A 25,750-nucleotide genomic window follows, 5' to 3' on the forward strand; every position below is an offset into this window, starting at 1 on the left:
TAGTCCGTCTTTTACATCCGTCTGGATCTTTCTTTTCTGTGGCGAAGTTGTGTAGAATGAATGGAGGTTTACAACCACATTTCTTCTTCTTTCCATCTTTGTGTGGACTCGGCGGAGCTTTGCAATCGTGTGTTTTCAGCCAACTTTCAAGCCTATAAATTCTGTTCGAGCATTTGAAAACAGCACAATGCGCACCTGTCATTATTGTATGCGTCACTTAAGGCTTAATGCCTTTGAAACAATCCCTGTAAAAGCCATAACGTTTACAGTCCACTAATGCTACTGTATACGAAATTCAGTGGGAGCGGTGTGAGTTTGGGAGCTGGAATTTTAGCCCCCGTTTGACCCACACATGCGCAGTTGCGATGCGCACTTCACTTATTCACCCTAGGAACACAAAAAAGTCCTGCAACCTGCGAACGCAAGGCCCGAGCTGGTACATGGGGCTTACCAGGTCAGCCAGATAGGGAGGTGCAAGTCCATGAACAATTTTCTAAACTAATAATAACAGTACCTTAAAATCCGATCACACCTGCAGCCCACATGTTTAAGATAAGAAATAGAAAGAGAAGCATAAATGCGTAAATGTCCTGAAGTTTAAAGTTAACAGGAACTCAAGCTGTTGATGGCTGAAACTGGCAGCAACATCTGCTTGAAGGTAACGAACCCTCAATTTTTTCTTTCTCTTTGTGACTGTGTTTAAAAGGAGACAAGTGTCTTCTGATATGAAGTACTGCGTTTGGTTATTTGCAGTATTTACTGATATTAAACTGTGTGTTTTAGGGAAACTCCAAAACCAAATTCAGTCTCATTAGTCACCAGTTCATACATGCTAATATGTTTTATTTTTATGTCGCTGGTTTTACTGGGAAGTTTCATTTCAATTGTCTTATTTTGGGGTTTTTTTGGGTGGCATTTCAGTTGCATACAGTTCAATTATTCAAAATTAAGACTGAAATATGGTGCTGGTACAGCTTCAAATTTCCAAAATTCTTCAACAAAAGGGAATTGTCTTAAAATAACCTCAAAACATGTGATTCCTATGACAAGGTAACAGTTACACGTTGTCATTTCATGATAAAAATAGTGATTAACGTTCTCAACCTTTTTTTTCTTCATATTTTTGTTTCATTTGTATGTCAGTAAAAGATCAAATTTTCAAATTTTCAACTAAAATAAAATAAAATATCACTTTACTGTACAACACTTTTATTTTATGATGAAAGAAAGCAGCAAACTTTTCCAGTGGCTGGTGATCACCGTAGTATTTCTTCTTTTTTTGTTGTTGCTTAATGCTGACAAATTATACTGTATTTGTTGTCTTTCTGATGCCTGATTCGTTTATTTCTCCCTGTTTGAGGTGCGTCTCCATTCAGAGATGGGTGTGGTGTCTGTTTCTGTAACCCTCCTGTCCTGTGCACGACAACATTTCCTGTATATTCATTTTTGTGAATTGTTTTGTAATTTGTGTCTGTATGGCCTAAGCAGAGGCTCACCCCTTTCTGTCTAGTCTGCTTGAGGTTTCTTCCTCAGAGGGAGTTTTTCCTTACCACCGTCGCCTGTGTGCTTGCTCTCGGGGTTTGTAAAGTTAAATCTTACTTGTGTGAAGCGCCTTGAGGCAACTTTGTTGTGATTTTGTGCTCTCTCTCTCTCTCTCTCTCTCTCTCTCTCTCTCTCTCGCTCGCTCGCTCTCTCTCTCTCTCTCGCTCTCTCTCTCTCTCGCTCGCTCGCTCTCTCTCTCGCTCTCTCTCTCTCTCTCTCTCTCTCTCTATATATATATATGAAAATAAATTGAATTGAAAATTTCAGATTAAGAAAAGCCTGTTGATTTTGCAGACTTAAAGATAATGCACGATCCCATAAAGACAACAAATAAGGGACAATAACCTGCCTTCTTGTAAAACTATGGAGCAGTTCACCCAAAATAACATCTATTTAGTCTGTGCACTATATTGACAAGTTTTATGCAATCATATCAAAGATTTTTGCCCAATACTGTGAGTGAATGGGTTTTTCTCTTCACGTCAGTAACTTGTCAGAGGAGACTTTAAAACAAACAGGGTGACAGTAGAATGTAAAGAACGATGGAGGGAACAGAGCTGCTGTGTTCCAGTGCATTGATTCCTACTTTAATAGATGATAATATTAATCTGAAAAATTTAAACGGATTAAGATTCTATTAAATCCAGGGTGACTAATTCTTTATGCACTTAAAATTTGCTAATTTTAGAGTCGTCCGGTTCCCCAGAGAAGGTCTGGTGGTCTGGTTAGTCAAAGACGGGATCCGGCTGCCTCTCCCGATGGGCTTGGTTCTGGTTCCGACTGATTGGACCTGTTTCATCTGAGCTCCACCACCACCACTGTCTGGACACAGGACACACACACACACACACACACGCACACACACACACACACACACACACACACACACACACACACACACACACACACACACACACACACACACACTGAAGTCATATGAGCTGTTTCGCTGTGATTCGTTGTGATTTGTACTTATTCGTACTATGTGTGAAGGGGCCCTTAGGTGAGGCCAAATGTGACAACAATGGGAGTGAGGGAATAACACACATACAGTGTTGTACACGTGTTGTCATGGAGATACAGTACGTCAGCAGGCAGCTTCGTTAGCCAACAGCACCAAAGTCGGGTTTCTCAATAAGGACATTTGTCTCGATATATGCAGACATTTATGGCACAGAGACGGACACTTAAAGACACTGACACATATTTGAAGGAAAGAAATAATCACAACAAATAACTACAACAATGCAAGTTAGCAAATAAGGCAGATAAGCTTGGAATTCCGTCACGGAAATCCTTCGACATGCAGGAGAAATCCAATACCACCGATCGGTTTTATCTAATGGGACGATGATTTTATTACAGCAGATTGGCTTTAAGAACTCTGTGGAATGTTGTCGATGTGATGTGATGTGACCACTGCTGACTTTTTGCTGACTGCCACCATGAGAAGACTGGAGCTTACAGCGTCTTACTGTTACAGTCACCCTGCGAGGAGTCGATCATCATTTTTTAAGATGGCAGTGTGCATTCGGCAGGCTGTTAGTGCACGCGGTAAGTGGTATGAGATATTAAAAAATACTGATATTACTGCTTGAAGGGGGTGTGCTGTGTTGCCAGTGCAACTGGTTAACAGTAAAATTCCACGGCCGGCGTGCTGTACATCCGGATACCGCCACGTTGACTCATGCGCACAGCGCATTATAACCCTCACTGTGATAAGTGCTATTGCAAAATAGCCATCATCATCATGAAGCAGTTTAATGAGCGTGGATGGTGATGAGTCTCAGCGCACCACAGAGTGGATCATATGGACGTATCAGTATGGTGGAAATGAGCCGGAGGATGCTGGAAGTCCTCCCTGAAGATTTAAAAACTTGAGGTCGTAGGTGATTGTGTGAGCACCAGATGGAACAATAAAAGAAACATCAGATTTACACCCACAACCACTGTTTAGGAGAAGCCACCAAACTCATTAGAACTTAACATTCAGAGTGCACAAGCTACGTATGTCTGAATGATAATTTATAAAAATAACCTGTAATAACAGAGAAATAAAAGTATCACATGTGTGTGTGTGTGTGTGTGTCAGACCTCATATGGAGTTCTTTAACTGTGTTTCTGCAATAATGTGGTACAGCAAAGCAGGTAGTAATGTGCACGTCGCTGTGTGAGTGCTCATCTGGAAGTTTAAAGATATCTTCTGTTATCAGTGGGCCCAGCGGCAGGATGGAGCTCTGTACCGTCATCGTACGCCACGTTACTTCCTTTCCTAATCTATTGTATATTTAATCATGTATTTTATCTTTGCAACCTTCCGGTGCAGACGAGAGATATGATCACAAACAGTCTGGCTCGTATGACAGCGTGCACGTGTACCAGGCACTGTGACAGTAACATTTAGCTTTTGCTTAAAGTACTGCAGGATGAATGTTTGAGCACTAGAAGTTAACAGTTTTATCCTTCTATCTTATTCAGGCTTTCTCACCCACAACTACCCTCTCCTGCAGTGTAACGCCGAACAGGAAAAGTCTGATCAAGATTTTGGGTGACAATCATTCAGAAAATTTAAAAAAAAAGTGTATTCACCTCTAATTTTCTGTGTCATTTGTACAAAGTTGCCATTTTAAGTTTACAGTGTTCCACTGTGTTAATTCATTTTTTTTTTTTTTTGTCCACTAGGGAGGTAATAAAATCACCGGGGTTTATTTATTTGTCTGGCTGTCTGTTAGCAGGATTACATCAAAACTACTGAACAGATTTTGACAAAATTTTCAACACAGATAGATATTAGACCATAGAAGAACCCATTAAATTTTGGAGTGGATCTGGATTCTGGATCAAGTTTCACTTTATATACACTTTGAAGGATTACTGTTAACAGGATTACGTCAAATATGCTTGATGGATTCTCACCCAATTTTCACCACAGATAGATATTAGGCCATGAAAGAATGTTAAATTTTGGAGGTGATCTGGATCCGAATCCCGATTCTGGATCAAGATTTCACTTTATATATACACTTTAAAGGATTACATCAAAACTACTTCATGGATTCTCACCAAATTTGCACCACAGATAGATATTAGGGCATGGAAGACTCCATTAAGGTTTGGAGGTGATCCAGATCCAGATCCAGATTCTAGATCAAGATTTCCCTTTATATAGGCTTTGAAGGATTACGTCAAAACTTCTTCATGGATTCTCACCAAATTTGTACCACAGATAGATATTAGGGCATAGAAGACTCCATTATATTTTGGAGGTGATCCGGATCCAGATTCCAGATTCTAGATCAAGATTTCCCTTTATATAGGCTTGAAGGATTACTTCAAAACTACTTCACATATTCTCACCAAAGTTGCACCACAGATAGATATTACGACATGGAAGATTCCACTGAATTTTGGAGGTGATCTAGATCCAGATTGGCGGACGTCAGAAATGTATGATTGTTCTTCTTGTCAGTGCATTCACTCACATAGTTTTACAGCAATCCCATCTGATGCCACAGATGTATGTTCTCCTCACCCCCCCCCCCCCCACCACCACCAAGAATACAGTGGAAAAATTGGCCTTCTTTGCTCTGCACGCTTCACGTTACACACAGAAGTTTGCAGCTTGTGAAAAACAGTTATTTTTCAAAGTTACAGCAGAAAAGAGGATGTTTTCCTCTCAGAAATTCACTGTGGGGATGCCAAATTTCTGAAGAGGTGAAAATGCAGCAGCCCTTGAACAACTGAACTGTTGGAGGGCAGCATGGTGGCCAAGCTGTTCATGCACCTGCTTCCAAAGCAGAGGGTTCCTTGTCCCACCCATACCTGCTCACCATGTAATGGAGTAGCGTCAGGAAGGACATCCAGTGTAAAAAAGGGACCCAAAGTGAAAAAAGGGACAAGCTAAAAGAATTTGCTTTTACTGTGAACCCACAATACCAAATAAAAATTACTTAATAAAGAATCTAGTCAAGTGGCCTCTGTGTTCATGTGTGTTTGGCTTTGATCATGCAAAAACCGGGGAGAGCTGACATTTGCCGTTTGGTATGCTTATGCATTTTGGGTCAATGATGAACACTGCGAAAACAGAAAGTTGATAGGACTAATATTTTTGGAGAAATTAGCAGTTTTAGTTAACCAATAAACAATGGATGTTGTGCTGCAATGCACCATGGGAGTTTGGAGTTTTGGAGTTTTAAATATTATTGTGTTTCATGTTAGTTTAACAGTGTTGTTAGTGTTATTGAATTATTGTGATTTTGTAGTTTGCAGGTTTAGTCACATTAGTTAAGTTATGTTACAGTTACTATGAGTGAAATGTGTATTGTGTTTGATCGCCACCCTGTTTGTGTCTCAAATTATAAGCACCTGCATGCGCTAAAGACAAAGAGCTGTGTGTGGAACTTTGATCAGGGACAAACAGAGCACAGCTGACATTTGCCAACTTGTTTTAACGTATATTCTTAAGCAGTCCATCGATTTAATGTGGACATGACTTGTCAGAACTTCACTGCACTTTGCATTTTATCATCGCAATGAAAACTGCACTGCTGTGGATTGCTTTTTGCCTATCAGCGTTTGCGCATGGAAACATAGCTTCCTTCTGTCACTTCACTCACCTGGTGGGGCTCCTTCAGTCTGTCTACTTGCCAACTGTCAGGAAATCCGAAGGCCTCTTAAATGTCTGGGGAGGAGCTAAAAGCGTGGCTCAAAGGGAGGCGTGAGGCACCGACTCTGGAGACGCTGCAGTAGATTCCTGCTGCCTGTCATCACTCTGTCTAACGTCCGTTCGGTTAACAACAAACTCGATGAACTTGTGCTAAGAGCCAAGCATGACTGTGAACAGAGCAAGACAGAGCAATCTTGTGTGTCTGACGGAAACATGGCTTAAAGATCATCAGAATACACCAAGCCTGTCAGGCTAAACCGCCGTCACAGCGGACAGGGACAAGCGCACTGCACACAAATCCATCGGAGGCAGTCTGTGTTTGTTTGTGGATAACAGCTGAGCCACACAATACAGCATATGATAGCAAGTGTGCACACCTGACTACAAGATACTGACTGTATCTTTTAGACCCTTTTATCTTCCATGGGAGTTTGGACAGATCACCGCCATCCTCCCATACGTGCCAGGTCCAAATGGTGACGCAGCAGGGGAGAGAATAGCAGAGAGCTATAATAAGGGGCCCTTCACACATAGTATGAATAAGTATAACTCAGGACGACTCACAGCGGAACAGCTCGTATGAGCAAACCACAAAAACCTTGCGCCAACGGGCAGGTGTGCAAGATGCTGCTGTGACAGTTCGTGCACGCGGGCACACAGTGCGAGCAGCTGCGTGATGTGGTTACACATCATGCAGCTCTTGTCACATCGCTTTCTCTCTTGTCCCCTCAAAGGGTTTTGTACTAACGACATTCTGTCAGCAGAGCTCATCATAAGCACCGGCTGCCCACAGGGTAGCGTCATTTCACCTTTACTCTGTTCCCTTTTTACAAATGAATTTGCACTTAAAGTAGACCTGCTTTGAAATAAATGCAGTCAGATCTTTGGACCAAAAAATGACTTATATTTACACATAAGATCCTTCTGAATGTAGTAAAGTAAATCTGCAAGCCCAGATCCGTCATTCAACGGAGAGATCTTCTTTTAAAAAATGACAAATTTACAGCTAAAATTTGGCCCTCTGAAAAACTGTCATCACATCCGGGACGTTGCCGTGACATAGGAGAGAAGACACTATCCCAGCATGCATTGCGCGCGCCGGATGGATATAGCAGTGTAAACTGTAATTTGTGGATTTACGTCAGTTTGCATTTCTTACAAAAGCACCTTTTTATTGTCTTATACGGAAGGATCGACTTTTTTAAAAAACTTCATATTGTCTTGTGGTAAGTTTGGTGAGTATATATTTCTTTTATTTTTTCCTGAAAATTATTTTTGGGGACTTTTTCATACGCCCATTTGATTGAATGGTGTCGCGACGGAGGCACTCCATGCAAGCCAATATTTTCTCACGGGGCAGGGCTGGGGTCGGGGTTACCGCAACGACCCGCTCGCATGCTGCGCTCGCGAGCGGGCTGGCGCAGTAAGGATCGGGGAAGAACATCGCCCGCTGTTGATGTCACTGCTGATCTGAGCATGCAGAGCTGTATCTCGCATTCATTGCAGCTTACTTTTGGATGATGAAACCAGGATCTGCTGGTTCACCCCACACTTTGGCGCCTGGATCAGCGGCTTCCCCCCTCGCAGCTCGGGTTCATGCTGGTAGGGTCTTAGCGGTACAGTCGGTACAGTCATTTGAGCTTCTCTGAAAACATTGATTTTATCTTTAAGAAATGCTCACAGCGACTCAGTCTTCTTAGAAGATTAAGCTGTCTTGGTGTCAAGCCGCAGATTTTAGATCTTGTGTATTCTGCACATATTGAAAGTATCTTAACATTTCATCTCTACGCTTGGTTTGGTCACTTCAGTTGCAAGTGTAAGGTCAAGCTAAACAGAATTGTGAAAATGGCTGGGAAAATTGTGGGAAAACCCTAGAAGCCTCTGGCCCACATTTACACCCACAGGACGAGGAGGAGCTCAGAGAGTCCTGGCAGACAGCTCTGCTCTGTTGCAAGTAGCCTGTCCTGTCCTCGTAACCACCAGGTACCTGGATAATGGGCCTCGAACATCCTTGTTTGTCCTTGTAGTACCTCGTACACAAATCGCCCCACACTATTTTTGCTAAAATTTTGAACTTCACGAAATTAGTGCCTCGATCAGAGATGAACCTTGTTGGCCGAATAATCTGCCTCTAAGAGCCTCGAAGAACCACTATTCTCCCACGTTTCTTGAATAACTTGACTCGCACAAAAAAAAAAAAAAAAATCATGCTACGTGGCTCATTAGTCATCGTTCATTATTCGGTCTGACCAGGGCTTTAGCGGAATTGGAAACTTCAAAAATGATCCAGGTCTCCGTTGTAAAAGAGATCTCGATCTCAACGGGACTAATCTTTGGGACTAATTTATATTGTCAGCAGTTACACTCACGGAACTGTGTGTTCAGGTGCACCAGAACTCCCAGTTGCCTGCTTTCACAGGTACAGTTACCTGTGTGACATGTCTATACCACCATCTTCATGCTCCAGATATCATAAACTACAGTCTTCTTGAAGCCAGTCTTGGTGGACAGACATCAAACCACATGCTGGATGAAAAGGACAGCAAATGAGCTGAGGGTATCTCATATAACCAGGCATGAGCCTGAATATTAAATGTCAGGCATGAGCTGACATTTAATATTTTCAGCAGTCATCAAGTGAAAGCTGCCAAAAGACCCAGACAGTCACAAACAAACCCATTGGCCGACTTAAGAAAACATGGACCACTGGAACGAGACATCACTTTTGCATCAGGTTTGTTAATTCCAAATTACAATAACTGCATCACATAAAGGGTACACCCACTGTACGAGGTTCCAAATTATACACGTCACTATTTTATACGTGCCATCCTGGAAATGCAACAGCTTGAAATTTTGTCAACACAAGTTCTCACACTGTGTTGCAGCGAGCAGTAGGTGTAAACACAGGCGTTATGAATGCTTTACCTTGTGCTGGCTGAGTTCTCTGAGACGCCACAGTCCTGCAGGAATTCTCTTTACAGCAGTCTCTGCCCATGAGGTGAGCCTTCCAGGCTTGGAATGAGCACAAAGTAGCTCAGAGAGTCAGTTCCTCTTGATTATGACAAGTATGACTGACTGTGGGCCCAGTCAAGGCCCAAACACTGCCTTGCTTCACAGTAACACTGCAGTCTTTCATTGGGTTGATGCTCACTTCTTTTGGCATGTCGTGTCTGACTTTCTGTGAGAATATATCTTCACTGAAGTTTAGGTGTGTAGCATGACAGGGCAGCATGTGGTGGATCTTTATGCAGCATTTTGTCAATTGAATATTTGAATGCGTTCACTGGCACAACTGAATGTCAATATACGATTGTTGATTGAAATATTCCTATGAAGGAGTAATGGCAGGTCAGTAAACAGTAAAAAGCATTAAATTCCTTTGATAACTTGTGTTTTTCAACAGGTATGGCTATGTTTAGTGATTTGTAGAAGAAACTGAATGTTGGCAGTAGCAAGTATTAAAAGACACTTGGTTTAACTGTTTTTAATGTACGAGGTCTGTCCGAAAAGTAATGGACCTTTTTATTTTTTTCAAAAACTATATGGATTTGAATCATGTGCACTTGCATCAGCCAAGCTTGAACCTTCGTGCGCATGCGTGAGTTTTTTCACGCCTGTCGGTTGCGTCATTCGCCTGTGAGCACGCCTTGTGGGAGGAGTGGACCAGCCCCCTCGGCGGATTTTCATTGTTTAGAAATGGCTGAGCGACTGCCGCTTTGCTCCATGAAAATTTTTTCAGAAAGTGTGAGAGACAGCCAGGTGGAAACCATTTGCAAGATTCAGATGGCTTTCGGTGAAGATTATATCGACATCACACAGATTAAGGACCATTACAACCGGATTAAAAATGTCCCACAGCGGCAGAGGGTGCGCCGTGCACCAAGCGGCGATCGACAGGCTGAAACGACCAGATCATTTCCAAACTGAATGCTTTGTTGATCCTGGACGTCGTCTGACTACCAGAGAAATGGCAAGACAGCTGGACATACCACTTTTTCGGCACATTCCACTGTTACAGGAGTTTTTGTCATGAAAAGACGTGGAGGAATTCGCGTGTCGGGACGGAGCCGCTCATGGCGCAGGACAAAAGCAAAGCTGTGATGAAGCGTCTGTGGCATGTCCAGGTTGTCCACAATTTCTCGAATAGTCACACGACTGAAAAGCCACTGAAAGCCATCTGAATCTTCCGAATGGTGCAAGAGCTGGGCATGTTAGGACATTTCCTGTGAGACCAACACGGAGGTGCTTTTGTCCCGCGCCACGAGCGGCTCCGTCCCGACGCGCGAATTCCTCCGCACGTCTTTTCATGACAAAAACTCCTGTAACAGTGGAATGTGCCGAAACAGTGGTATGTCCAGCTGTCTTGCCTTTTCTCTGGTAGTCAGACGACGTCCCGGATCAACAAAGCGTTCAGTTTGGAAATGATCTGGTCGTTTCAGCCTGTCGATTGCCGCTCAGTGCGCGGTACGCCCTCTGCCGCTGTGGGCCATTTTTAATCCGGTTGTAATGGTCCTTAATCCGTGTGATGTTGATATAATCTTCACCGAAAGCCATCTGAATCTTGCGAATGGTTTCCACCTGGCTGTCTCAAACAATGCAAATGTCAAGGTCATTGAGGTCAAAAAGTTGCTTTATCTAGCTGTTTGTGCTCACACTCCTCCCATTTCTGCCAATTTCCAACTAACTTAGTGGATGGCAGTCAACCCCAGAATTGTCTTTAAAGTGACTGTTTTGGCAAAAGTCAAGGTCACTTGGGTCAAAGGTCAAAATTATTATTTTTCACTCCAATTTGCACCATACGTGGCACATATGTGCACATGGGTTTTGAAATTGCCCTGGTGTGGTCAAATTTGCCAATGTTCAATCTTTGGAGTCAAAGTCATGTCTTCCTCTTTTTTGTTGGTCTATGCCTCCCAGGTCGTTTTGATCATTTCAAGCAAACTTGCTATTTCAATGATAGTTGGCCCGTAAATTGCCATTAATCTTCTTGACCTTGATATTTTGGCTAACGTCAAGGTAAAGAAGTTAGATTTTCAACCTGATTTGAACAAAAGGTGACACAAACTTAAATGGATTCCAGAATTACCCTGGCATTGTCAGGGTACGTTTGGGTTCCAACCGTAACAGAAGCTACTGGCCAATGTCATGGACTCAGTGGGACCAGACCAACTCTACCAAGCCCTCAGCTCACAGGGAGTTTTTCTTGGCAAGCAGCAGCAGCAACTTGAAACCCTACTTGATCAGGTCCAAGCCCACACCCAACAGGTATCCCTTTCACACTCCTGAATCACTGCTCTGTCCACCCAATTAGATCAGCTCACCTCTGCACCGGCACCATCTTCAGCTCCGCCACACCAGCACCATTAGTTCAGATTCCTGTCACAGTTACTCAGGCCCCCGAACCAAGTATTTTCACCCCAAAACCTTTAGCGCAAACGTTAACACATGTGTATCATTTTTAATGCAGTGTTCTTTAGTTTATTCCCAGCAACCCTCACAATACGCCACTCACAACAGTAAGAGTAAGCCGGGGAGGCTTCAGCTTGGGTTACCGCCCCCTGGAGCTCCAACTCCACCATCCTCAACACATACCAGTTGATCACAAAGGAATATAAGTTAGTTTTTGATCATCTGATGCACCCCTGGGTTGTTCTCTACAACCCCCGGATAGATTGGCTGACTGGGGCAGTCACTCAGTGGAGCAAAGCCTGCCACAGCTGGTGTCTGTGATCCCCTGTGCTACCCAGCGTCAGTGTCAGGGAGTCGAGTAACACACCTCGACCTCTCGTTGGTTCTCTTGCTGAGGTGTTCAATAAGGACCAGGCCCTGTCACTTCCCCCTCATAGACCCTATGATTGTGCCATTGATTTGGCGCAACTTTTCATTCTACTCGCCTCTACAATCTCTCGTGTCCAGAAGGGGGATCAATGGATTTCTATATCTGGCATTCCCTAGCCACTGGGCTGATATGATCCTTGTCATTGCTGCTGGGGGCCGGCGTCTTCTTTGTCGGGAAGAAGGACAGCATGCTGCGCCTCTGCATAGACTTCCGGGGACTGAATGCCATCATGGTCCACAACTGGTACCTGCTTCCCCTCTTAGATTCGGCATTCAGCTCCCTGCACGGGGCAGCAGTGTTTTCCAAGCTGGACCTCCATAATGCCTACCAGCTGGTACGAGTCGAGGAGGGTGATGAATGGATGACAGGCTTCAACACCCCTCTAGGACACTTCGAGTACCTAGTCATGCCTTTCAGTCTCACCAATACTCCCGTCATGTTACAAGCACTCCTGAACGATGTCCTTCGGGGTTTTCTCTCAGGACCCCACCAAACACACCCATCATGTTTGTTTGGTTCTTGAGCAATGAGCAGACATGCCAATACGCCATTACATTACATAATTTTACACAAATTACACCAGATCCTTCTAAGGTCAGGGTAGTCACCGAATGGCCAGTTCCCATCTGATTGAAACAGTTACAACTTGTGCTTATGGTTTGCAAACAGCTATGATTGTTTGAACCGGAATTACAGTTAGGTCACCTCCCCACTCACAGCACTCACTTCCCCTAAGGTCCCCTTCTGTTGGTCACCAGAGGCAGACAAAGCCTTCAGCACCATCATACATCGTTTCTCAACAGCATCCATCCTCAAACAGTTGGACCTCGACCATCAGTTCGTGGTGGACGTCAATGCTTCTGACATTGGTATAGGTGCCATCCTCTCCCAGCAAGCTAAGGGCAACAGCCATCTCTATCTCTGCACGTTTTTCACCCAACGGCTGTCTCCCGCAAAATTAAACTATGATGTTGGGAACCGGGAACTCCTGGCGGTTAAGAAGGCTCTGGGAGAGTGGAGGCATTGACTGGAAGAGACCACAGTCCCTTACATCGTGTGGACCGACCACAAATACTTGGCCTACATCCAGTCAGCCAAGCAGCTCAACTCCTGGCAAACCAGGTGGTTGCTGTTTTTTGGATGCTTCAATTTCTCCATAACCTACCATCCTGGTTCCGAGAATGGGAAACCTGATGCCTTCTCCCGTCAGTTTGCTTCTCTGGACCAACCATCCACTCCAGACCAACCATCCACTCCAGACCAAATCCTTCCCCAGCCCATGATCGTGGGGGTGCTTACCTGTGATGTGGAAAGAGTCATTCAGGAGGCTCTGGAACGACACTCTGGTCCCAGTGGAAGACTTCCCAGACGGCTATATGTTCCACCAGAAGCCAGGTATGAGGTCCTGCCATAGCTCCAAGCACAGGGATCCACAGGACCGTGGACCTAGTCAAATGTCGCTTCTGGTGGCCCACGATCCAGGCAGCCATGTGGGGCTTCATTCAGGCATGCACTGTCTGCGCCCCACTGCTCGTCAGTGCCAATACACCAATATACAGTAGCGGCTGAGGCGACGTACATTTTTTTCAACACACTTCATTGAACAGGTAGGAAGCAGGTGTCATCACAGTTTTTTGCAACACTTTTCACTGTCAGCAGATTTTATATGTCTAAGGGCCCCTTCACACATAGTGCGAATTTGGTCAATTTGCGCATAAAGTGCACATGAAGCAGGAGTCGTATGCAAAATGTGTAGAATTGTAGCTCATGCTAACACCTCGTACACCTGTTGCTACAACTATTTGCGTACACCAGCAGCTGAAAGACAGAGTGTGCGCTGTGAGAGCCCATTGAACCCTCTCGCGTCAGGTGTCAGCCAAATTCCAACCGACACGCATGAACATCTAACACTGCTCGCATGACACTTAGAAAATGTGTGGCCATTCATACTATCGTCACGAAAACAGTCAGCAGCTGATCACTGTTGAGGTGGATGTGAAATTTGTCTTAGTGTCCCACGACTGTGAAGTTGCAGAATGCACATGTGGCATGCCAGAGTGACAGCTTTCCCCACAATACAAGTGTGTGTTTGTTTCACATGCTCCCCACTCGCTCCCCCCAACACATCTGTGCGTGTGGTGACCCCCCAAGCTGCAGGCGAGGCATCTCTCATCTGATCACACAGTGCCATCTTGGTCTCTGCACTGAGAGGACAGGGGGCGTGGCTGGCTGACCACAGCTGTTGAGACATCTCCGGTCCTGGACATCACAGCTGTAGCACACGTCCCGTGTTTTGATGGACACGAGCGTATGTGCTAGTGTGGAAATACATAAAAATATATACTGCTTTTGCGATGGGAGAAGAAACACACCATCAGTCCATTTGGACATGCAGAAGGTGATCTGAATGTCACATCTGACAGGACATGATTGTCGGGCCGTGAGGGCCGTGAGTGGCGCGCCGCAGGACCAGAACAAGCCAGCAGTATGACAAATACTCCACTTTCAGTCATGTATCAGCAGAAATACTCCATACCAAACACCATTTGGTCAGTTATCACGGTGCTTTTTTTAGAAAGATTATCTGCTTGTTGATTTTAGCCATTTCACACTCCTCTTACAAGTGATTGTGGTGCAGTGGTAAAGTTTCTGTCTGGTAATCAGAGCGTGCAGGTTTGAATCCCATGGCATTTATTTCTTTTTATTTAACCAGAGTTATTTAACCAGAGTTATTTAACCGCAAGCTTCTGTATTGCATCCCCTTTTATGTATTATTTATATCAACCCAGTGATATTCACTAATTATACAGCTGGTTTTTATTTTATTTTCCTCCACATCAGCGGTGTGATGTGGTGCACCTTGTCTCATGGAACACAGTGCGAACAGCTGCAACAGCTCCCACTGTGTTCCTGCTCGATACACTGTCACGTGCATGAACCATCGCACTGGCATTGTGCACGCCTGCCCGTGGCTGCGATGTTTTATGGTGCGCTCATACGAGCTCTAGCACTGTAAGTTGCCCTGAGTTGTACGTGTTCGCATTATGTGTGCAGGAGCCCTAAGCTTTGAGCTGCAGTTCTTTGGATTGAAGCAGACCTGCTCTATGTGGGGTAATTTCCCATCCACCTAAAACTGTCAGGATACATCACCGGATTGGGATTTTTAAATATTATTAATTAATTAATTTAGTTTCTATAGCGCCAATCACAACAAAGCTGTCTCAAGGCACTTCACACAAGTAAGGTCTAACCTTACCAACCCATAGAGCAGGGGTGGGCAACCTGTTCCAGAAAGAGCCAAGAGGGTGCAGGTTTTCTTTGCAGCCACTGACTCCACCAGGTGATTTTACTGATTAATATCACTTTGAGCAGATGGAATCAGTTAATCAGTGAAATCACCTGGTGGAGTCAGTGGCTGCAAAGAAAACCTGCACCCTCTTTGCTCTTTCTGGAACAGGTTGCCCACCCCTGCCCTAGAGCAAGCACACAGGCGACAATGGGAAGGAAAAACCTCCTGTGATGATCAATCAATCAATCAATCAACTTTTTTCTTGTATAGCGCCAAATCACAGACCGAACTCAGGGGGGTGACCCACTGTTTAAGTCATTCTCACAGCTACAAGATCTTGCAAAGTTTTACAAAACAAAATATCACAACAAAAGATGAATTTGATGAGAAGTCCATGCAGGCGTCCAGTCACAGGCAGGAGTCATCCCTCATTCCATTCACTGGGCCTGTTCCCACGGCAGAGTCTGTTCAAAGTTCCATGTCCATTTCTGAAATTATGCAGACAACAAATCCAGCACTTGATGTCATGACGTCATCCACATCTCAGAACAGAGAGGAAAAATCCAGAATCAGTTAACTGGAAAAACTCCATCTAAGGTAAAATTCATCAACATTAAGCAACAGGAAAGCAAAGTGATCGCCGGCCGCTAGCCCTAAGCTTCACTAACAGACCAAGAATTTAGATACAGCTAAGGCTGAGACCAGCTCCGTTTGCTAATAAGATGAATTTAAAAGAATAAGAAACATAGTACCACGCTATGCCAGTATGCTAGCCATATGAGATGGAAAATAAATGTGTCTTAAGTCTGGATTTGAAAGTCTCTACAGAATCTGTGCCATAGGGAGGTCATTCCACAAAACAGGTGCATGATAAGAGAAGACTTTTGATTCACCCTAGGGACACAAAGTAGCCCTGCGCACTGAGAATGCAGAGCCCGTACTGGTACGTAGGGTTTTATTAGGTCAGCTAAGTAGTGAGGCACTATCAAAAATTTTATAGGTTAATAGCAGAACCTTAAAATCTGACCTCACAGAGACAGGAATCCAGTGAAGAGATGCCAAAATTATTTTAATCTTTTACAATCTAATCCAGCACATGAACAAAGACATACACTGGACCTGGTTTTATCTTTTACCCCCGTCACACTAGAGGCTGAATGTGGCCGAATGAAAGCTTGGCCCACATCCCGGAAGTGTTGAGGTGCATTTGAAGACGTTGGTCAGCATTCTGAGAGCAATCTAAACAGTTGGGCAGATTCCTGTGGCTGCCCAAATGTTTTGCACATGTGCAAAACAGTCGAAGTGCAGTCGAGGTGGAAAAATATCGAACGACGGTCGGAGTGCAGTTTAGTTTACCTGTAATTTGACTGCAATCTAAATATTTGTACAGCATGAAAAGGGCATCCGAAGCATTCTGATCGTGTTTGAGGGGCGGTTCAAAATGATCCACCATTTTGAATCCTGGCCGAATGTCCCGACTATGCCTGAATGCACCACAAGTGCACTTCGAAAACTGCTGGATTATATTTCCTCCATCCGCAATTGGAGCTCACTCGTAAGGTAATGTAAGTGCATTCATCATATTCTCACTGTTATTCTGACAGCTGTCTGGGTGATCCTAATGTGTTTCACCTACATTTGTACCTTGTTTGGGGGCTTAATGCACACGGTGTGTGAAAAACCATTGGAGGCAAATCGCAGTGCAGTCTGAGTAGTCTGACGGCAGTCTATCGCAATTCTTATTCCCTCTCAGATGTGGCACAAATTATGGCTTTTTAAACATTCCGTCTGGGTCAGATTGATGCTTGCTAAGTGTGACAGGGCCCTTAGGATTATCTGCATCAATCAATGTTGAGGAGAATGGTTTAGTGAAATGATATATTGGTCAAGAAGCTTTAGTTGCTTTGGATTCCAGTCTACCTGAAACCAGATGTGGGAGGAAGTCACTGTCATTCTGGAGTCATAATAACCACATATAACCCACAAACTCGCAGCTTAAAGCAGATAACCCGTAAGATGGAGAGGAAATGGCATCTCACTAATTTAGAAGATCTTCATTTAGCCTGGAAAAAGAGTCTGTTGCTCTATAAAAAAGCCCTCCGTAAAGCTAGGACATCTTACTATTCATCACTAATTGAAGAAAATAAGAACAACCCCAGGTTTCTTTTCAGCACTGTAGCCAGGCTGACTAAGAGTCAGACCTCTATTGAGCTGAGTATTCCTTTAACTTTAACTACAACCCCTGGCAAAAATTATGGAATCACTGGCCTCGGATGATGTTCATTCAGTTGTTTAATTTTGTAGAAAAAAAGCAGATCACAGACATGACACAAAACTAAAGTCTACATTTGGTGGTTGGCTCTCACTGCGGTATTGTATCACTTCCTGTTCCGGAGCACAGCTGTGTTTTTCTGTATCTGTTAGCTGTTTAATCTGCGCAGTTAGATTGATCTAGTTATCTAGATTACGATTTGTTTCCCAGTGTAATCTTTACGTGCCTTAACTAAAGCACTCCTTCTGCTGAATCACCTCTAAATTATTTACACATTATTCACTTTGCGTGTTTTTAGGAATCCGCTAGCTTAGCGTAGCTACTAGCTCTTAGCCGATTTAGCATGGCGGCTTCTCCTGTCTCTCCCGCACTTTTCTGCTCTGGGTGTGAAATGTTTAGTTATTCCTCCGCCTGCTTTAGCAGTAATGGTACTTGTAATAAGTGTAGCTTATTCGTAGCTTTGGAGGCCAGGCTGGGCGAATTGGAGACTCGGCTCCGCACCGTGGAAAATTCTACAGCTAGCCAGGCCCCTGTAGTCGGTGCGGACCAAGGTAGCTTAGCCGCCGTTAGTTACCCCCTGGCAGATCCCGAGCAGCCGGGAAAGCAGGCCGACTGGGTGACTGTGAGGAGGAAGCGTAGCCCTAAACAGAAGCCCCGTGTACACCGCCAACCTGTTCACATCTCTAACCGTTTTTCCCCACTCGACGACACACCCGCCGAGGATCAAACTCTGGTTATTGGCGACTCTGTTTTGAGAAATGTGAAGTTAGCGACACCAGCAACCATAGTCAATTGTCTTCCGGGGCCAGAGCAGGCGACATTGAAGGAAATTTGAAATTGCTGGCTAAGGCTAAGCGTAAATTTGGTAAGATTGTAATTCACGTCGGCAGTAATGACACCCGGTTACGCCAATCGGAGGTCACTAAAATTAACATTAAATCGGTGTGTAACTTTGCGAAAACAATGTCGGACTCTGTAGTTTTCTCTGGGCCCCTCCCCAATCGGACCGGGAGTGACATGTTTAGCCGCATGTTCTCCTTGAATTGCTGGCTGTCTGAGTGGTGTCCAAAAAATGAGGTGGGCTTCATAGATAATTGGCAAAGCTTCTGGGGAAAACCTGGTCTTGTTAGGAGAGATGGCACCCATCCCACTTTGGATGGAGCAGCTCTCATTTCTAGAAATCTGGCCAATTTTCTTAAATCCTCCAAACCGTGACTATCCAGGGTTGGGACCAGGAAGCAGAGTTGTAGTCTTACACACCTCTCTGCAGCTTCTCTCCCCCTGCCATCCCCTCATTACCCCATCCCCGTAGAGACGGTGCCTGCTCCCAGACTACCAATAACCAGCAAAAATCTATTTAAGCATAAAAATTTAAAAAGAAAAAATAATATAGCACCTTCAACTGCACCACAGACTAAAACAGTTAAATGTGGTCTATTAAACATTAGGTCTCTCTCTTCTAAGTCCCTGTTGGTAAATGATATAATAATTGATCAACATATTGATTTATTCTGCCTAACAGAAACCTGGTTACAGCAGGATGAATATGTTAGTTTAAATGAGTTAACACCCCCGAGTCACACTAACTGTCAGAATGCTCGTAGCACGGGCCGGGGCGGAGGATTAGCAGCAATCTTCCATTCCAGCTTATTAATTAATCAAAAACCCAGACAGAGCTTTAATTCATTTGAAAGCTTGTCTCTTAGTCTTGTCCATCCAAATTGGAAGTCCCAAAAAACAGTTTTATTTGTTATTATCTATCGTCCACCTGGTCGTTACTGTGAGTTTCTCTGTGAATTTTCAGACCTTTTGTCTGACTTAGTGCTTAGCTCAGATAAGATAATCATAGTGGGCGATTTTAACATCCACACAGATGCTGAGAATGACAGCCTCAACACTGCATTTAATCTATTATTAGACTCTATTGGCTTTGCTCAAAAAGTAAATGAGTCCACCCACCACTTTAATCATATCTTAGATCTTGTTCTGACTTATGGTATGGAAATAGAAGACTTAACAGTATTCCCTGAAAACTCCCTTCTGTCTGATCATTTCTTAATAACATTTACATTTACTCTGATGGACTACACAGCAGTGGGGAATAAGTTTCATTACACTAGAAGTCTTTCAGAAAGCGCTGTAACTAGTTTTAAGGATATGATTCCTTCTTTATGTTCTCTAATGCCATATACCAACACAGTGCAGAGTAGCTACCTAAACTCTGTAAGGGAGATAGAGTATCTCGTCAATAGTTTTACATCCTCATTGAAGACAACTTTGGATGCTGTAGCTCCTCTGAAAAAGAGAGCTTTAAATCAGAAGTGTCTGACTCCATGGTATAACTCACAAACTCGTAGCTTAAAGCAGATAACCCGTAAGTTGGAGAGGAAATGGCGTCTCACTAATTTAGAAGATCTTCACTTAGCCTGGAAAAAGAGTCTGTTGCTCTATAAAAAAGCCCTCCGTAAAGCTAGGACATCTTTCTACTCATCACTAATTGAAGAAAATAAGAACAACCCCAGGTTTCTTTTCAGCACTGTAGCCAGGCTGACAAAGAGTCAGAGCTCTATTGAGCTGAGTATTCCATTAACTTTAACTAGTAATGACTTCATGACTTTCTTTGCTAACAAAATTTTAACTATTAGAGAAAAAATTACTCATAACCATCCCAAAGACGTATCGTTATCTTTGGCTGCTTTCAGTGATGCCGGTATTTGGTTAGACTCTTTCTCTCCGATTGTTCTGTCTGAGTTATTTTCATTAGTTACTTCATCCAAACCATCAACATGTTTATTAGACCCCATTCCTACCAGGCTGCTCAAGGAAGCCCTACCATTATTTAATGCTTCGATCTTAAATATGATCAATCTATCTTTGTTAGTTGGCTATGTACCACAAGCTTTTAAGGTGGCAGTAATTAAACCATTACTTAAAAAGCCATCACTTGACCCAGCTATCTTAGCTAATTATAGGCCAATCTCCAACCTTCCTTTTCTCTCAAAAATTCTTGAAAGGGTAGTTGTAAAACAGCTAACTGATCATCTGCAGAGGAATGGTCTATTTGAAGAGTTTCAGTCAGGTTTTAGAATTCATCATAGTACAGAAACAGCATTAGTGAAGGTTACAAATGATCTTCTTATGGCCTCGGACAGTGGACTCATCTCTGTGCTTGTTCTGTTAGACCTCAGTGCTGCTTTTGATACTGTTGACCATAAAATTTTATTACAGAGATTAGAGCATGCCATAGGTATTAAAGGCACTGCGCTGCAGTGGTTTGAATCATATTTGTCTAATAGATTACAATTTGTTCATGTAAATGGGGAATCTTCTTCACAGACTAAAGTTAATTATAGAGTTCCACAAGGTTCTGTGCTAGGACCAATTTTATTCACTTTATACATGCTTCCCTTAGGCAGTATTATTAGACGGTATTGCTTAAATTTTCATTGTTACGCAGATGATACCCAGCTTTATCTATCCATGAAGCCAGAGGACACACACCAATTAGCTAAACTGCAGGATTGTCTTACAGACATAAAGACATGGATGACCTCTAATTTCCTGCTTTTAAACTCAGATAAAACTGAAGTTATTGTACTTGGCCCCACAAATCTTAGAAACATGGTGTCTAACCAGATCCTTACTCTGGATGGCATTACCCTGACCTCTAGTAATACTGTGAGAAATCTTGGAGTCATTTTTGATCAGGATATGTCATTCAAAGCGCATATTAAACAAATATGTAGGACTGCTTTTTTGCATTTACGCAATATCTCTAAAATCAGAAAGGTCTTGTCTCAGAGTGATGCTGAAAAACTAATTCATGCATTTATTTCCTCTAGGCTGGACTATTGTAATTCATTATTATCAGGTTGTCCTAAAAGTTCCCTAAAAAGCCTTCAGTTAATTCAAAATGCTGCAGCTAGAGTACTGACGGGGACTAGAAGGAGAGAGCATATCTCACCCATATTGGCCTCTCTTCATTGGCTTCCTGTTAATTCTAGAATAGAATTTAAAATTCTTCTTCTTACTTATAAGGTTTTGAATAATCAGGTCCCATCTTATCTTAGGGACCTCGTAGTACCATATCACCCCAATAGAGCGCTTCGCTCTCAGACTGCAGGCTTACTTGTAGTTCCTAGGGTTTGTAAGAGTAGAATGGGAGGCAGAGCCTTCAGCTTTCAGGCTCCTCTCCTGTGGAATCAGCTCCCAATTCAGATCAGGGAGACAGACACCCTCTCTACTTTTAAGATTAGGCTTAAAACTTTCCTTTTTGCTAAAGCTTATAGTTAGGGCTGGATCAGGTGACCCTGAACCATCCTGCTATAGACGTAGACTGCTGGGGGGTTCCCATGATGCACTGTTTCTTTCTCTTTTTGCTCTGTATGCACCACTCTGCATTTAATCATTAGTGATCGATCTCTGCTCCCCTCCACAGTATGTCTTTTTCCTGGTTCTCTCCCTCAGCCCCAACCAGTCCCAGCAGAAGACTGCCCCTCCCTGAGCCTGGTTCTGCTGGAGGTTTCTTCCTGTTAAAAGGGAGTTTTTCCTTCCCACTGTAGCCAAGTGCTTGCTCACAGGGGGTCGTTTTGACCGTTGGGGTTTTACATAATTATTGTATGGCCTTGCCTTACAATATAAAGCGCCTTGGGGCAACTGTTTGTTGTGATTTGGCGCTATATAAAAAAAATTGATTGAAATTGATTGATTCTTTGTAAAACAGTTGAAACCCAGCCTTAACCGGGGAGGGGGTCTCAGACACGCTTTGTCCCCTGTTTACAATGGGGTACTCAGGTCAAAGCAGTTTCAGTCTTTTGTTCATGGTAATGAGTCATTCACGTCATCAGGAGAGGCTTCCGTCCCATCATTAGGAGGGACAACTGCCCTGTCATTAGGAGGGTGCTAACTAGAGCACAATAGGTAATTAATAGCTAATTAGAGCTATTGTTTAGTCACTAGCCTGTAGCAGTCGGCCTCTCGGTAGGAGGGGTCTGGTTAGGTTAAAAACTCCAGCTTTTGTTGGCTTCTGTTTTATTTTTCCCTGACAGAAGTCAGACTACCAGAGCAAGAATTTTAGCTGAGGAAGCTTCTGCGATTTGAAGCGAAATGTCCTCATGTCAAGCAACCCAGTCCAGTCGAAGATTCAAACTTCTCTACTATTCAAATTTATGGAAACCTGATAAATATTCATTAATAAATTAAATGTGTAATAAATTTAAACTTTAATTATAATCAATATTAAAATCGGCTTATATTTATGAGCGACTTTTTCGTTTGCACAAGAGTATAATTTGGAGGACGTCAAACTATTCTAAGAAAAATGTGACTTAAAGTATGAGTAATTGTTTTTTACAAACAGTTTAATATTGCATGATCATTTGCAACTGTTTGCGTGGTATTTTACTGGCCAGTACACTTACGTATAAAGAAATTGTTATTATTATTATGATGATGCAATAAAAAAAAAAAATCATAGCTCACATATTCACTTTTGTTGGAACTGATTTTGTGTTAACATGTCAATAATAAAGGGGTGGGGGAGGAGCATCACATGCTACTTTTATTATAAGTTCGAGGACAGGGTCAGACTGGAAACAAATTTCGGCCCTGGCATTTTTCCTCTGGACCAGCCCACTACTGGCCCGACGAATCCACCCCCAAACACGCACACCCACCCGTCCATACCGAACCCCCAATGAACAAATACTATACACCTAAACACCATGAACACACACCTAAACACACACTTTCACTGTCATTTCACCTTGATCATAGTACAAAACTCAGACCCGGCGCCACGAGGGGACGTCCTGATAACATTAAAGGCAATTACATATTTTGACGAAATTACAAGTTTAAATGACTTTATACGAGGTCTGTGATATAAAAAGCGGTCCTTTTTATTTTTTTCAAAAAATAAATGGATTTGATTCATACATCAGACAAGCTTGAACCCTCGTGCGCATGCGTGAGTTTTGTCATGCCTGTCGGTGACGTCATTCGCCTGTGGGCAGGCTTTGAGTGAGGTGTGGACTCCCCCTCCCGTCGGAATCTCTTTGTCTGAGACGCTGCTGGAGACGGCGCGCGTTGCTTTATCAAATTTTTTCAGGACCGGTGAGAGATATCCATGTGGACCCTATTCGAGAAATTCAGCTGGTTTTCGGTGTAAAGTTTAACAGCTGATGAGAGATTGTGGAGTTTCTTTCACTTTAAGCACAGCCCACAAAGCGGATCGGCGCGGCGCGGTCTGAGGTGGCGTTCGTCTGGCTGTTTCGAGCTGAAAACATCCTAATTTAAAGCTCTGTTTACCCAGGACGTCGTCAGAGAACAGAGAAGTTTCAGAAGAAGCCGGCATCAGGAGTTTACCCAGACATTCCACTGTTAAAGGAGATTTTGTAATGAAAGAACGTGCGGACGAATTTGCCGAGTCAGATCCGTGACGATGTGGCAAATCCATCTGCGACGCGACATGAAAAACACCTCTGTGTTGAAAACCATTTGTAAAATTCAGGCGGCTTTTGATGGCTTTCAACAAGTGAGTATCTGAGAAATTGTTTAACAGCTTGGGCATGTTCCAACTTGTCCGTTAAGGTTTCCAACGGAGGTGTTTTTCCTGTGGTGATCCCCCGCGGTCGGGTCTGGCCCGACATGCGAATCTGCCCGCACGTTCTTTCATTACAAAATCTCCTTTAACAGTGGAATGTCTGGATAAACTCCTGATCCCGAATTCTTCTGAAAGTTCTCTGTTATCTCACGACGTCTTGGGTCCACAGAGCCTGAAATTAGGAAGTTTTCAGCTTGAAACAGCGAGACGACGCCGCCTCGGAGCGCAGATCGCCGTCAGGCGCCGTGGGCCGTCCTTACGGCAACAGTAAAACTCCAAAATCTCTCATCAGCCGTTAAAATTTTCCCCGAAAACCAGCTGAATTTATCGAATGGTGTCCACTCAGTTGTGCCTTACAGGTTTTGAAAAAATTTTTATCAAACAAAGCAGCAGTCTCTGAGCCATTCCTAAACAATGAAAAAATCGACGAGAGGGTGGGCCACTCCTCACTCAAAGACTGCCCACAGGCGAATGACGTAACCGACAGGCGTGAAAAAACTCTTGCATGCCCACGAGGGTTCAAGCATGTCTGATGTAATCACACATGATTCAAATCCTTATAGTTTTTGAAAAAAATAATAAGGTCCGTTACTTTTCTCACAGACCTCGTATATATATACTCAACAAAAATATAAATGCAACACTTTTGGTTTTGCTCCCATTTTGTATGAGATGAACTCAAAGATCTAAAATGTTTTCCACATACACAATATCACCATTTCCCTCAAATATTGTTCACAAACCAGTCTAAATCTGTGATAGTGAGCACTTCTCCTTTGCTGAGATAATCCATCCCACCTCACAGGTGTGCCATACCAAGATGCTGATTAGACACCATGATTAGTGCACAGGTGTGCCTTAGACTGTCCACAATAAAAGGCCACTCTGAAAGGTGCAGTTTTGTTTTATTGGGGGGGGGGATACCAGTCAGTATCTGGTGTGACCAACATTTGCCTCATGCAGTGCAACACATCTCCTTTACATCATCCGTGAAGAGAACACCTCTCCAATGTGCCAAACGCCAGCGAATGTGAGCATTTGCCCACTCAAGTCGGTTACGACGACGAACTGGAGTCAGGTCAAGACCCCGATGAGGATGACGAGCATGCAGATGAGCTTCCCTGAGACGGTTTCTGACAGTTTGTACAGACATTCTTTGGTTATGCAAACCGATTGTTTCAGCAGCTGTCCGAGTGGCTGGTCTCAGACGATCTTGGAGGTGAACATGCTGGATGTGGAGGTCCTGGGCTGGTGTGGTTACACGTGGTCTGCGGTTGTGAGGCTGGTTGTACTGCCAAATTCTCTGAAACGACTTTGGAGACGGCTTATGGTAGAGACATGAACATTCAATACACGAGCAACAGCTCTGGTTGACATTCCTGCTGTCAGCATGCCAACTGCACGCTCCCTCAAATCTTGCGACATCTGTGGCATTGTGCTGTGTGATAAAACTGCACCTTTCAGAGTGGCCTTTTATTGTGGGCAGTCTAAGGCACACCTGTGCACTAATCATGGTGTCTAATCAGCATCTTGAT

The sequence above is a fragment of the Thalassophryne amazonica genome, chromosome 6, assembly GCF_902500255.1.
Source record: "Thalassophryne amazonica chromosome 6, fThaAma1.1, whole genome shotgun sequence".
Classification (NCBI taxonomy): domain Eukaryota; kingdom Metazoa; phylum Chordata; class Actinopteri; order Batrachoidiformes; family Batrachoididae; genus Thalassophryne; species Thalassophryne amazonica.